At 38.8% G+C, this 13,109-nt stretch overlaps 1 protein-coding gene and 1 long non-coding RNA gene across 3 annotated transcripts in view; one reads left to right on the plus strand and one right to left on the minus strand.

Moving 5' to 3' along the window:
• Positions 1 to 13,109, minus strand: part of LOC148415466 (uncharacterized) — a 43,097-nt gene that overhangs the window by 22,915 nt on the left and 7,073 nt on the right. The window contains exon 9 of one of the 2 annotated variants that reach the window (XR_015867183.1): positions 898 to 1,018. The gene's annotated coding sequence lies outside the window, so the exon portion shown is untranslated. Of the gene's footprint in view, positions 1 to 212; positions 1,019 to 13,109 lie in introns of those variants that run through there. The other variant, XM_088427175.1, reaches the window with a different exon arrangement.
• LOC148415467 (uncharacterized) lies at positions 5,373 to 7,818 on the plus strand. The gene is made up of 2 exons (XR_015867235.1): positions 5,373 to 5,718; positions 6,256 to 7,818. It is a non-coding gene; the product is annotated as an uncharacterized LOC148415467 (long non-coding RNA).

Genomic DNA, 13,109 nt, shown 5'->3' on the forward strand with positions numbered 1-13,109 from the left:
ATATATATATATATATATATATATTTCATATCAAAGGGAACACATTAAAAGAAGACACTAGGGAGCTGAAATTTCACCCAGATGGTGCACTATCAATTAGTTTATCACACTAGCACAGTGTTTCTCAACTATATTTTGCCAGCCCCCCCCAGAAAAGAGAAAACTTTGCACGCCCCCCCAGTTGATGCACTGAATATAAATAAGATTATTATTGATGAAAATTGTTGAAGTATACCTACACATGTATCCTTTTTAAAATTAACAGAAAAAATGCAATATAAATCAACTTTCAACAACTGTTAATTATTTGATCGTGTTTACACGGGTTATAGCTTAGTCTAAAACGGAAAAAAAAAGAAGCAAGTGCACCAAAGTGCCTGAAACTAAAAGAAAATGATGAAAAATATTACTTGATTGCAATTACATTCCACATGACAAAAACATAAAGCCTTTTTCCTGGGATCATCACCCCCCTGGGGGGGGCGCCCCACTATTTGAGAAGCACTGCACTAGCAGGAGTGTGTCACCCCTTGGCTAAGATACTGCCAGAATGATGTGGAAAAAAAATGACCCATAAATGGTCAAAATAGTGCACAAGGGTTGAAATTGATCTGCGACATCTGTCTAGTAGAGCATTGGGTGGTCTATCTATTTTCAGTTGGAGTTGGACTCGTAAGGGTCTCAGGTGAGCTCAAGTCGATTGCAGCTGACGTTGAGCAATAGTTGGGACAACTTCTGCATCTTTGTCCATATTTCCTCGTTTGCGTAATTGGTAAATTATCCATTAAATGTTGCTAAAGACTTGGATGATCTAATTTCGGACTTTTTCGCTAGAGAGCACTTTGTCTCTCTTTTTTTTTTTTAGTTAGATGTTAAAGATTTAAACTTGAGACACACCTGAGCACAATTACAGTGCCGGAGCTTGGCTCAGCGTCGAACTTGAGTCAGGGTGGACAGTATGGGATCCTCCCAGCTCTGTTTTTCCTCAGGATCATCCTGCTGGCTCTCCATCTTGGCCCTTTGTCCGAGAGAACAGGAAGCATGCCAGTCATTAAAAATACATGTTGAATTTGCATCATCTACCATGAAAAGATCCGAAAATATAAAAGTCTCAGGCCACAATAAGCCGCTACTTTTTTTCTCACACATTGAACCCAGCAGCTTAAAAGTCCAGCCCGTAGTTTTTTTGTTTTTGTTTTTTTTGCCACCAGCGGGCAATTTCACAGTAAACAATGTGAGACAGAAGAAAACACTGTTGATTTTGAGTTTAAACTGCTATCATACTCACAAACAGGGGGCACTTTCCACTAGTAGATGCAGTCATGCATGTTACTGTTGTGTTGGTGCATTATTTTAACAATCAGTGTGTTGGTATTATGTTGAAAATATGTTAGTGCTGCTCTTATTTTTAAACATGCATTCATGTTCAGTCTGTGTTGAAGGCACAATTTTGCTGTAATAAAGGCAGTTTGAAAAGCATCATCAACCCTCAATTTATTTCAGCTTTTTGTAATAATGAGCATTTTAACTGCTAAAAATCTGAAAAAAAAAAAGTAATTTATAGAAAACGAGTCTTTTCAAGAGTAAAAAGTCCACCATTTGGATTTGAAGCCACATTTGTTAACCTTTGAACAGAAATTTAACCATTTTTGGGTCATTTATTCTTGTTAATAATTAAGTGCTCGTACGTGGGTGAAATTTCAGCTCCCCGGTGTCTTCTCCTAATTCGTCCCTTTTATGTGAAATCCCTTTTCAGTATAGTTTAAATGATTGGACAAAATACTGCACAAGAGATGAAATAAAATTGAAAAAAAAATTGTGGGGAGCAAAATTCAGCCAGTTTGACAGTCATGCATAAAAACAAAACAAAAAAAGCAGTCATTTTGGTCTGAAGCTTCTATTTTAATAAAAATATTCCCACTTCATTTTGCTAACAGTAACAGAAATACTACATTGACTCAATTCATTTCTAATGACCTCATGCATGCTGATCCTTGGTGTTTTTTCTAATGCATTCAAAAATATATATGACAAAAAAAAACCTATGCAAAAAAAAAAACACAAGCAGTTACCTCAGTACTTGGCAAGCGCTCTAATTAAAACCAAACTTGTTTCCTTCAGTGAACAAACATGACAGGCTTTTTTTTTCTCCCAGCTAAATATTAAGTGGGTGCAGGTGCTGCTGGAATGCCTACAAATGTGTGTGTGTGTCGTGTGTGTAGTTTATTTATGTATTTGTGCATGTGCTTCCTCTTTGCACACTCAAAGCACATAGCAAAGGAGTCGCCGTTTGTCTTTGCGTCGCTCTGTTGCCGTGCAGGAAAATTGGAGGAAATGATTGAGGTTTTTTTTTTTTTTTTTGGTGGGGGGGCAGCTGGAGTGGGTATGGATGGGGGGGGGGGGGGGGGGGGTATAAGCAGGACCAGATGCAATGGGGTCTCTTTCCAGCTCCTGATGGGATAGTCGGTAGCCTTGCAGATCTGATCAGATTTGTGAAAAGCTAACGCCTCCCTCAAATAGACGCTTCCCATTTTCCCACAGATATAAGATTTTTTTTTTTTTTTTTTTAGATGCATTTGTTAATTTCCAGGAATGTCCGTTTCAGTTTTGTCGCTAATCAAAACAGCAACACCTGACGAAGGAAGCGCTGTCTCTGGTGTTGTGATTTCATAAAACACAATATGGTCAAATTTGTTATGATGCGAGAAAAATCGACACTATATAATGTACACTGACACGATTCTACGCTGAAATATGATACAAAGTGATGTCTAATGAGATGATGCACTATGGTACAGTAAGTTAAGATAACCAATGTCAGTGTAAAGTACAAACAACTATTATTAACAACTATTATTAAAAAGGGGTAACATGATGTGACTTTTAGGGGTACTCGAAATTTTAAAAGGGTTTCTGCAGGTATCAGCAGATCACTTTTCAAATTAAGAGCAAATTGATCAGAACATGAACCAGCTTTTTGCTACATACTGTGATTGTGATTTCTGTTGCATGCCTTTATTTTGTAAGATTCTAACCTATTTTCATTATTTTTATTACCGTGAGGCCTGTAACAGGAATAGTATTTTTTTTCTTCAAATTAAGAGCAGATATTTGGACCATGAATTGACTTATTGTGGTATATATAGCAGCTGCTTTGCATGCTTTATTTTGCTATGTTTTTCACAGATGCGCATAGTAATTAGTAACACAATTTGTTTAGTTGTACTTGGCTTAAAATCTATTGACAGGTGCTACATCATTGAAAAAAATACTGCAATACAGTATGATTGATGACGGTAGGATACGATAATAAAAAAAATGGTCATTTCTTCAAACGACACAATGGAAATGGTCTAGTGTCATGTTTGTACGCACATTTATCACTTGTGCAAAAGCACTCCACCGCATCATCTTACATTCCTCACCAATCCCGCCTCAGACGACGTCCAAGACGTCTTGGCGCAGCACCGACGGGAATTTTCCACAGGTCGTCACACTCACAAGTCTACCTTTGTGCGTACCCCGCTCGCACACACACGCACAATGTGCCAACATACACTAACTCACAAACAACGTCATGAAGCCCGGTCCAGATGTTGAAAACTGGCCGGCGTTGTTTCGTTGGGCCTCGGGCTACGTTTAATATGGCGGCCCGCACGTGAATCCTAAGCGGGAAGCATTTAGTGAGCGATTGTGGCACGAGGTGATGCATAAATGGGAGTGGACGCGTCCAGCTGGGCTCGGGTGTCGCTGACGTCATTCCTGGCTGTCGGAATGGGAATGTTTGCCTTTGGTTGTTGTCAAAGAATGGGCAGGTGCTGCACGAAAAGGGCAACGCAAACGTGCTTGCTGTTCTTCAGCATGTTCAAGTAGTAAAAAGGTGTTTCCCCACATTTATACAGCCAAGGTATTATTTTGTTTGCTTACAAACAGCATATTTAAAACCTAAAGAGAGCTTAAAGATGATAGGTAAGTAGGAAGCTAGCTAGGTGGGTAGACTACCGCTCAATTCATTGTGTGTTAGCGTTAAGCTAGGATAATAAAAGCTGAGCTAGGTTGTTGCGTTAAATATACAAAGTGTAATTCTAAAACTACGCAACGCAAACGTGGTTGCTGTTCTTCAGCATGTTCAAGTAGTAAAAAGGTGTTTCCCCACATTTATACAGCAAAGGTATTTTTTTGTTTGCGTACAAAATGTGGTGCAGCATATTTAAAACCTGATGAGAGCTTAAAGATGATAGGTAAGTAGGAAGCTAGCTCGGTGGGTAGACTCCAGCTCAATTCATTGTGTGTTAGCGTTAGCGTTAAGCTAGGATAATAAAAGCTGAGCTAGGTTGTTGCGTTAAATATACAAAGTGTAATTCTAAAACTACGCAACGCAAACGTGCTTGCTGTTCTTCAGCATGTTCAAGTAGTAAAAAGGTGTTTCCCCACATTTATACAGCCAAGGTATTATTTTGTTTGCGTACAAAATGTGGTGCAGCATATTTAAAACCTGATGAGAGCTTAAAGATGATAGGTAAGTAGGAAGCTAGCTCGGTGGGTAGACTACCGCTCAATTCATTGTGTGTTAGCGTTAAGCTAGGATAATAAAAGCTGAGCTAGGTTGTTGCGTTAAATATACAAAGTGTAATTCTAAAACTACGCAACGCAAACGTGCTTGCTGTTCTTCAGCATGTTCAAGTAGTAAAAAGGTGTTTCCCCACATTTATACAGCCAAGGTATTATTTTGTTTGCGTACAAAATGTGGTGCAGCATATTTAAAACCTAATGAGAGCTTAAAGATGATAGGTAAGTAGGAAGCTAGCTCGGTGGGTAGACTACCGCTCAATTCATTGTGTGTTAGCGTTAAGCTAGGATAATAAAAGCTGAGCTAGGTTGTTGCGTTAAATATACAAAGTGTAATTCTAAAACTACGCAACGCAAACGTGCTTGCTGTTCTTCAGCATGTTCAAGTAGTAAAAAGGTGTTTCCCCACATTTATACAGCCAAGGTCTTATTTTGTTTGCGTACAAAATGTGGTGCAGCATATTTAAAACCTAATGAGAGCTTAAAGATGATAGGTAAGTAGGAAGCTAGCTCGGTGGGTAGACTACCGCTCAATTCATTGTGTGTTAGCGTTAAGCTAGGATAATAAAAGCTGAGCTAGGTTGTTGCGTGAAATATACAAAGTGTAATTCTAAAACTATATTTCGCAGGGGGTGTATATTTTAAGAAAAAAGGTCGAGAATCACTGGATTAAATATTATCCTAAACAGCATCAGGGTCAAAAAGTTTGTCGGTGCTAAGTATAGCCCGTCAGCTTTTCCCCACTCTGGGCTTGTTACCCACGGGGCAGCCGCGAGGCCCCCTGGTGGCGAGGTAATTAAAGCGCCGCGGTTGCAGCCGGCCGGCGGTAACACCCACAAATCCACAGAGAAAGAGCGGGGACTAATCCTGTTTGAGGCCATCGGGGAGCAGCCGGAAAAGACGGGGAGGTCGCGGCCGCCGCCCACAAAAGCTCAGCGGAGGCAGGAGGGGGAAGGCGGGTGCCCGCATCGGGCCCCGCTCCACGACGGGAACCCAGAAAAGCTCGAGGGGCCCGGCCTTGTTCGCGTCGCCATTGTGGTGACGTGTGAGGTGCGGGCAGCACTCGCATTCAGTTGGTTCATTGAACAGGAAAAAGAACATGAGCGCAACAAGCAGCTTGGATTGGCGGTGTTAGCGCCTCACATTTAGGTCAGTCTTGTTATTATTAAGTATTGTTAAAAGAGAGAACTTTTTGGTCTTCACATAACCGTAGGATTTCATTTTTGCCAACTAAAGTATCTGCTATTTCATCATACATCGTCGACAATGAAACTGATACTTATGGAAATTTTACTGTAAATTTTCCCACTAGACGACTACCTAGCTAGCTAGTTATCAATCCAGCTAGACGACGAGCTAGCAAGCTAGTTATTCATCCAGCTAGACGACGAGCTAGCTAGCTAGAGTTATTTATCCATCCAGACGACTAGCTAGAATTATCGATCTAGCAAGATGACTAGCTAGCTAGCTAGAATTATCGATCCGGCATCGCTCCGGCTAGCCGACTAGCTATCTAACTACAACTATCCAGCTAGCCGACTAGCCAGCTATCTAACGATCTCACGGAGGTAAAAGAACGACAAGACGATCGCTCTATTAAGCTTGAGGCAAAAATAAATCATTCGACCTTAAAGCAATAAATAAATCATTTGTGTCAGGAGATGATGTTTATCTTATCCCGCTCAGATGTCCTCCTGATGTCTGCCAGAGGAATCCCGACATTCCAAGAGAATTTACGGAATCAACAGGCATGAAATTCATTTCTTCACATGGCTGCTTCCGCGCCTCCTAATCATAACCTGCGCTGACAATTCAATCTCTCCACTCCAGCGCCTTGCTGCACTTTTTTTTTTCTTCCCTGGGCTTCCTCCGCCTCCTTTTCCTCAGCCGACCCTCCCTTAATTGCATCGTACCTCTTCTCACCTCATTAGGCCCCCACGGAAAACAATTAAGCATGCCAACGTTCATTACGGTAATGGGCGTAAGGCAGCAAGTGACCCGCTTCTTCTCCACAACTTCACCGGGCCAGACGGAAGAGGAAAGGGGGGGGTATGTTCGTGTGGCGGATGTGGTGTCAAAAAAAAGTATGAAGTGACTCCCTGGTGGCATCTCGGGTTTGGTGATTAGCATGTATGAAATCGATTCGGGCAGTCAATCAACCCAACAAAGCCCGGGCAAAATTTTACTTTTACATTCATACATGTGAAATGTTCATTTTATTAAGCTAAAAAAAATTGAGCATTGAGTTACAAGAGCTGCAATGGAGGCTCAGCTCCTCTTATATTTTTAGTGCGGCAGTAATATCAGTTTTCTGTGCAGAGGATAAAGACTATATGTCAGTGGTCCCCAACCTTTTGATCACCACGGACCGGTCAACGCCTTAGATTTATATTGCGGACCGCGGGGCAGGGGGTTGCGCTGGCTCAGGGGTGGGCAGGGGTGATTCGAGGGCCACGAGAGTTCTGAAATTTGACAAATGTTTTTAACAAGTTTTTAACATTTCTTCCTTTAAACACCAATTGTTCCGTTATCCTTCAGGTTATTAACATTATCACTCTTTTCCTGACTGATTTTTTTTCGTTTGACGGGCCGCATTAAAAAGCTTAAGGGGCCGCATATGGCCCCCAGGCCATAGTTTGCCCACGGCTGCGCTGGCTGCTCGAAAAACCACATCCTTCTCACTATGTATGTAATAACAACAGCGGCCAGAGGCGGCGCCAAAAAAAAACAAAGATCAAGCACAATCGTATGAACTGTTAAACTAAAATTTCTAAATCATCTCCAAAACATCTCAGGTGCAGCCCACGCGACCCGGTACCAGTTGATCCGCGGACCGGGGGTTGGGGACCACCGCTATATGCAACTGTTCCTAAATTACACAGAATTTGATGAAAAACTATGGAAAAATATTACGTCAATAAATAACGCAGTTAAGCGTTTTCTGGAAGCTTTTCTTTAAGCAATCAGTCGACTGTACAAGGTGACGGTTTCTCCAAGCCACTCACTGCCGCGGACGGTGATTTTTGTTTTTAAAACTGGCTGTGAATGAGTTAATAGTGCACAGTCATCATGTTTAGCAGACAAAACTTTAATGACTCGACTGTGGGCTCAGCAAGATCACTTCAGTGATGAAGTGCTTTTCTTTTTTTCAAGGCTTCTTTGATGATAGTACGCCATTAATGGCCGCCTTTGATGGATGCCCTTCATGCTCGAGCATTTTCTACAAGACAATAAAGCGCCATTAAAGGACTTGCTTAGTGTGTGAGTGTGTGTGTGTGGTGTGTGTACTGTACGCTGAAGCCAGGCCCACTTCACTCCCTCCCTGGATTAATGCCGATTGTTTGGGAATGACTCGGAGCGGCGGACCACACAAGACGAGCGGCGAGGGGAGGACGACGAAAGAAAAAAAAAAAAAGGAAGAAAAAGGGAAGCAAAGGGGAGAGATGACGGCGGCTACTGCTCATTTACCTCCATCAATTTTGGCCATGGAACGCACAGTCTTTCGAAAAGTTGCAGTGTGCTGGGAATGAGCGGGAAAGGGATTTGGTGGTTTAACTCGTTCAATGCCAAAGACGTATTTTTACGTTTGCTTTTTAAAGTCCAGGTATTCATTCCGACGTAATTAGTAAAATCTTTTTTTTTTCCTAACTGTTTAACCTATAGACAGTCCAAAATACAGTTACACCGCAAAAATATATTTTTTTCCCTCATGTCTCTCTCACTATATATATATATATATATATATATATATATATATATTTTTTTTTTTTTTTTTTTTTTTTTTTAAATACAGGTACCCGTGATTGGAAAAAAAAAAAAAAAAAAAAAAAAGTAAAAATTCGGCCATTTTGCACTCGTCGACTGTAAATGACATCACAGTTGTTCATAACCTTTTTGCAGAGTTCGGTCACATGACATGACCTTAGCCCTGAGCGACTGTGATGTCATTTTCAGGGGGCAAGTGGGCATAATGGCCACCCCCCTTAGATGGATTAAAAAACGTGTACATGACATCGCGACAAACGTATTCCACAAAAAAAATATGAAACAAAATGCCAGGTTTATTCATGTTATTTTTTTTCGAACCTATGACATTCAACATTTCCGATAAAAAAAAAAAACAACAATATGACAATTGTTGTTGTAAAGTTAAAAAAAAACTGCCTGAGAGTCATTTCTTTATTGTTGTAAGCATTAATTGGCCCAAAAAAAAAATGTTTTCATTACTACTTAAGACTTCAAATCGATTAGCTGATTAATCAGTTATTTGAATTTTACAGGATCAGCCTGAAAATATTTTCCATTTTCATATTTAATTTTCTTTCCATATTTGATCAGTTTTTACTATTTTTACATTTTTTTTCTTTATTTATTTTATTATTTTAATTTTATTTCTTTGACCCGAGTGATATTTTCTTTTTTTCTCCCCAAAACTATTAATTTTAATGACACACTATGTCGCTATTAACTCAATGAGTGATGACAGATTTTTATGAACAATTCATGTGTCCAAAAAACAAGTCTGTTTTATGTCAACTCCATTAAATGTCCATTTCAAACTAGTGCAATGTGTGTGATGAAAGGGGGTTGCAAGTTTTCTTTTGTCCTACTTTTTTTTTTTTTTAATATCAGAAACAACAATCGACTCGGATTAGTACGCCTGTGTGTTTTTTTTTTCTTTTTCGGTTTGCGTGGGAGGTCTCGCAACAACAATATGGGCGCTCGGGGAGGGACAGCACGAGGACAAGCATCCATCCAACTCATATCGCTGGCTTCAATTAACGAAGTGAGTGCACGCCTCTGCTCCGTCAGCAGCTTGCTGGATCTCGCTCGCACTTCTTTCTAATATTTCATCCATCATTTTAATTGCTCATCTATTAACCAAAAAAAATAAGGGGATTCCCATCATTATATCAGGGTGACGAATAAACGTCTTCCGAAAAGAAATGACAGCTTTTTTTTCCCCTCATCTGGGAATGTGGTATAGTGGGCGCTAATGTCGTATGAAAAAAAGGGCAAAAAAAAAAAAGGCCTCCTCTCAATAGGTTAGAAATAAGTACCTCTTTTAATTAATAGTGTATTTTTTTCCATAAAAAATTAAGGGTTTAAATGTAGTACCAGAAAGTTTTATTTAAAAAAAAAAAGAATAAATAGAATAAATAACTAATAACTAAATAACTAAGAATAAATAATGGCCTCCCTCAACTAAAGGTGCGGCCGTCAAGAAAAAAAGGCAATAAATCTCTTTTAAAAAAAAAACTGACAAAAATGAACACATCTTCTCTAATTGACTAGGGTGAGAAATAAGTACCCACCTCAAGTAAAAATGTGGCATTTTTCATTAAGTAAAAAGAAACAACAAAAGTAGTAAGGTATCTAAAAAAAATAAAATGAAAACTAAAGACCTCCCCACTGAAATGAAACTCAAATGAAACACAAAACTCAGTAACAAAATATGAAAACAATTAACCTTCTTTTTTCCACACCATGAAAAACAAAAGCATGCATTAAATATAACTTTCCTATTAAAAAAAATAATCATAACAAAAGCCGAAATCTAACAGACCAGGAAATTCAAAGCCTGTACTCTTATAGGTAAGGAAATACAAATAAATACAACTGAAAAATCTCATGTTTACAAAACAAAAACACATTTCAAAACGACTTCAATTTCACTCACCATTCGTTTGTTCGGGCGACGAATTCCTTTAATTCGGTTAGGTATCTTAAGGAGTTGATAAGATAGAAACAATCGTCATTTTGCAAGCTTCAATTAGATAAGTCTGCCAAATATCGATTTCATTTCATGCTAATTGGGGCTTGAGCTCATTGACTACACCGGAAGGCAAGGCGGCCATCTTGTTTTTAAACTTCAGCCGCACTCCTCTCAATGCAGTAGCCATATTTGGCCAGTGGAGGGCATACTAAACAAAATCTACCATACCAGTCAATATTCCAACAGGTACAACTGCTGCAATTATTTATATCAATTTTCACTCGTATATAAAAAGACAAATACACACAAGCCACCTGTCATGTCATCATGAGTGATTTAGCGGCAATGTCATGTGGCTATTCTTTGTGCGAGCAGGCTGACATTTCCTGAAGGAGAATAAACAATTTCTCCGACTCCCATTTTTTTCCCTCTTCTACACAATTTGGGGGTGTGGATGTGGATTAAGAAGCTTCTGTTGCCACATGTCGGCGTCTTTCTGAGCGGAAGACACGCCGTGTTTGTTTTGCCTCACACGCCGCCACATTCCACGTCAGATACAGATAAAGTTTTATGAAAACAATGGTGCCTTGACTTACGAATTTGCCCCAATTTAGGAGTTTTTCACACGACGTTTTGCAGAGGCCTTCATTTTTCTTTTACTTTAAAAAGAGGTCAAGCGTGCGTGCTTCAGGCTGTCGATTACCACTTATTATTTTTAGTATTTGATTTTCAGCAATCACACTAAAATCAATAAAGCAATTGCATATTTTGTAAGCTTGCAGGGTTTCTGTTTTTTAAACTGTGACCTTAACAGTTTTTTAGAAGGCGAATCATTGTATGTTTTGCAGGATTTTGGGGTGATTAGAAACCTAGCAACCCACCAGAAAATATCTAGACCTGCACTGAATCGCAGCTTCATCTGATCACTCTCAGAACAAAAAAAAAAGAATATACATTATGGCAATAATTGTTTTTTTTTTTTGCTTGTGAAAAAACCATAGAGAAACTAGTTTAGTTCTAATTTTTTCATCTATGCTTTTGCATATTTAGAAAAACCCTAAAATAGATGCAATAAATTCCTTAGCAGCAAATGAAATTGTTGGTTTATGCCACGGGCCGCTTAAAAATAGATGGCGGGCCACAAATGGCCCCCGGGCCATAATCTGGTCTCCGTTATTTTTTGATGACTCCAAGGTCATTTTTTTCTCCAATGCAGCATCTTGACAGCAGCTGCATCTGCACATTTAAAGTAGAAAAAAAAATTACTTCGCAGGGATTTGGAGATATGAAGCGGTCCACATGTTTGGCAGGGCACATAGAGAATTACTGAGAGATAAAAGACAGGTGCTGCCATGAACCAAAGGAGCTCTTAAAAACATTCGCCTTCCAAAAGGGATTAGAAGCGTGCTCGGCCAAAACGTTTATCATGCCATATTTTGCGCAATTGCAAACATGTGCATCAGAAAAAAAAACAAAAAAAAAAAACAACTGTCTAGTTGACCATCAGTTTTAAAGAGATACACATTGCGGGTTTATGTATGTCTCATTTTTTAAAGTGTCTACTAATAATTCAGTTAGTTCATACAAAAATACTATTTTCATAATAAATTATAAGAAGAGAGCAATCGGTATGTGGTAATTTACATTATAGTGTATTATAGAATAGTATATACTATATTATGTTAATTATATCATTATATAATATTGTATACAATACATAATTGAAAAAGGTAGGGTAATAAAAAATATTTTTGCTTCTTTTTTCTCCTTTTTGAGTCATTTTGTTGTATTGACTTTATTTTCACCTTTTTGTTTCACATGTACAAATTTAATATTTATATACAGCATATATGTTTGAAATTAAATAATTAATTCGCTCCATCTTTTTTATTCTCTTAAAAATCATGACCTAATAATGACGTAATTCTTGATTAAAAAAAAATGTCATGGACTTAAACATTAAAAAAAAACTTTGTATTTGTAAGATTATGTTTATATTTTATTTATATTATTAAGAGAAAGTAAGAAAGAAAAAAAAAATCTTTCCCCCTGCTAATGATCTCATGCGAGCGCTGAGGGCAGGTATAAAGATTTAGCAGGAACTTCAAGGAACGTTTCCATTAATGTCACACGGCCCCTCCAGCCACGTTAGATGAAGCATAATAATCTGCCACTTTATGGACCTTTGCTCCCCTCGAATGTCTGCCATGTTGCTAATTGCGTACATCTGTGCGTGGCCTTTTTGATGTGACGCACGTGTCCGCGGGCAAAAAAAAGTGGCAAAAACACATCTTGAATGAACGCAGTATCACAATATAAATAAAGCCTGTTGGGTGATTTTATGATGTTTCCAGACATCGTTTTCACATTGAATGCAACGCAGGTGTCGTGACAAACAAAACAGCAAGTGGATGATGCCATTAGCGAGGGCTAGCTTCCATCAACTAGCCTCATTTTGTTCAAATTTGCTGACAATTAAAAAAAACATGTTTGAGTGATGTCAAAACATGAATTCTCATTCATTTTGAATGCCATCTGATCCAAAAAGACTGAGGAAAGTAGCTAGATTTGCTAATGCTAATCGGAATCAAGGTTAGCTCCCATGAGCTAGCTTAATTTTGTTGAAATTTCCTGTCAACATTTCTAAAAACAGCTTTGAGGAATCTCAAACCAAGAATTCCATTTCATTTTGAAGGCGATCTGACCCAAAAAGACGTAGAGACACGAAGACGTAAGAAGTAGCAGCTAGATTTGCTAATCAGAATCAGGGCGAGCTTCCATTTACTAGCCTAATTTTGTTCTAGTTTCCTGTCGACGTTTTTTA

Source organism: Hippichthys cyanospilos, chromosome 11 (assembly GCF_059441005.1).
Source record: "Hippichthys cyanospilos isolate Australia breed blue-spotted pipefish chromosome 11, RoL_Hcya_1.0, whole genome shotgun sequence".
Lineage (NCBI taxonomy): Eukaryota > Metazoa > Chordata > Actinopteri > Syngnathiformes > Syngnathidae > Hippichthys > Hippichthys cyanospilos.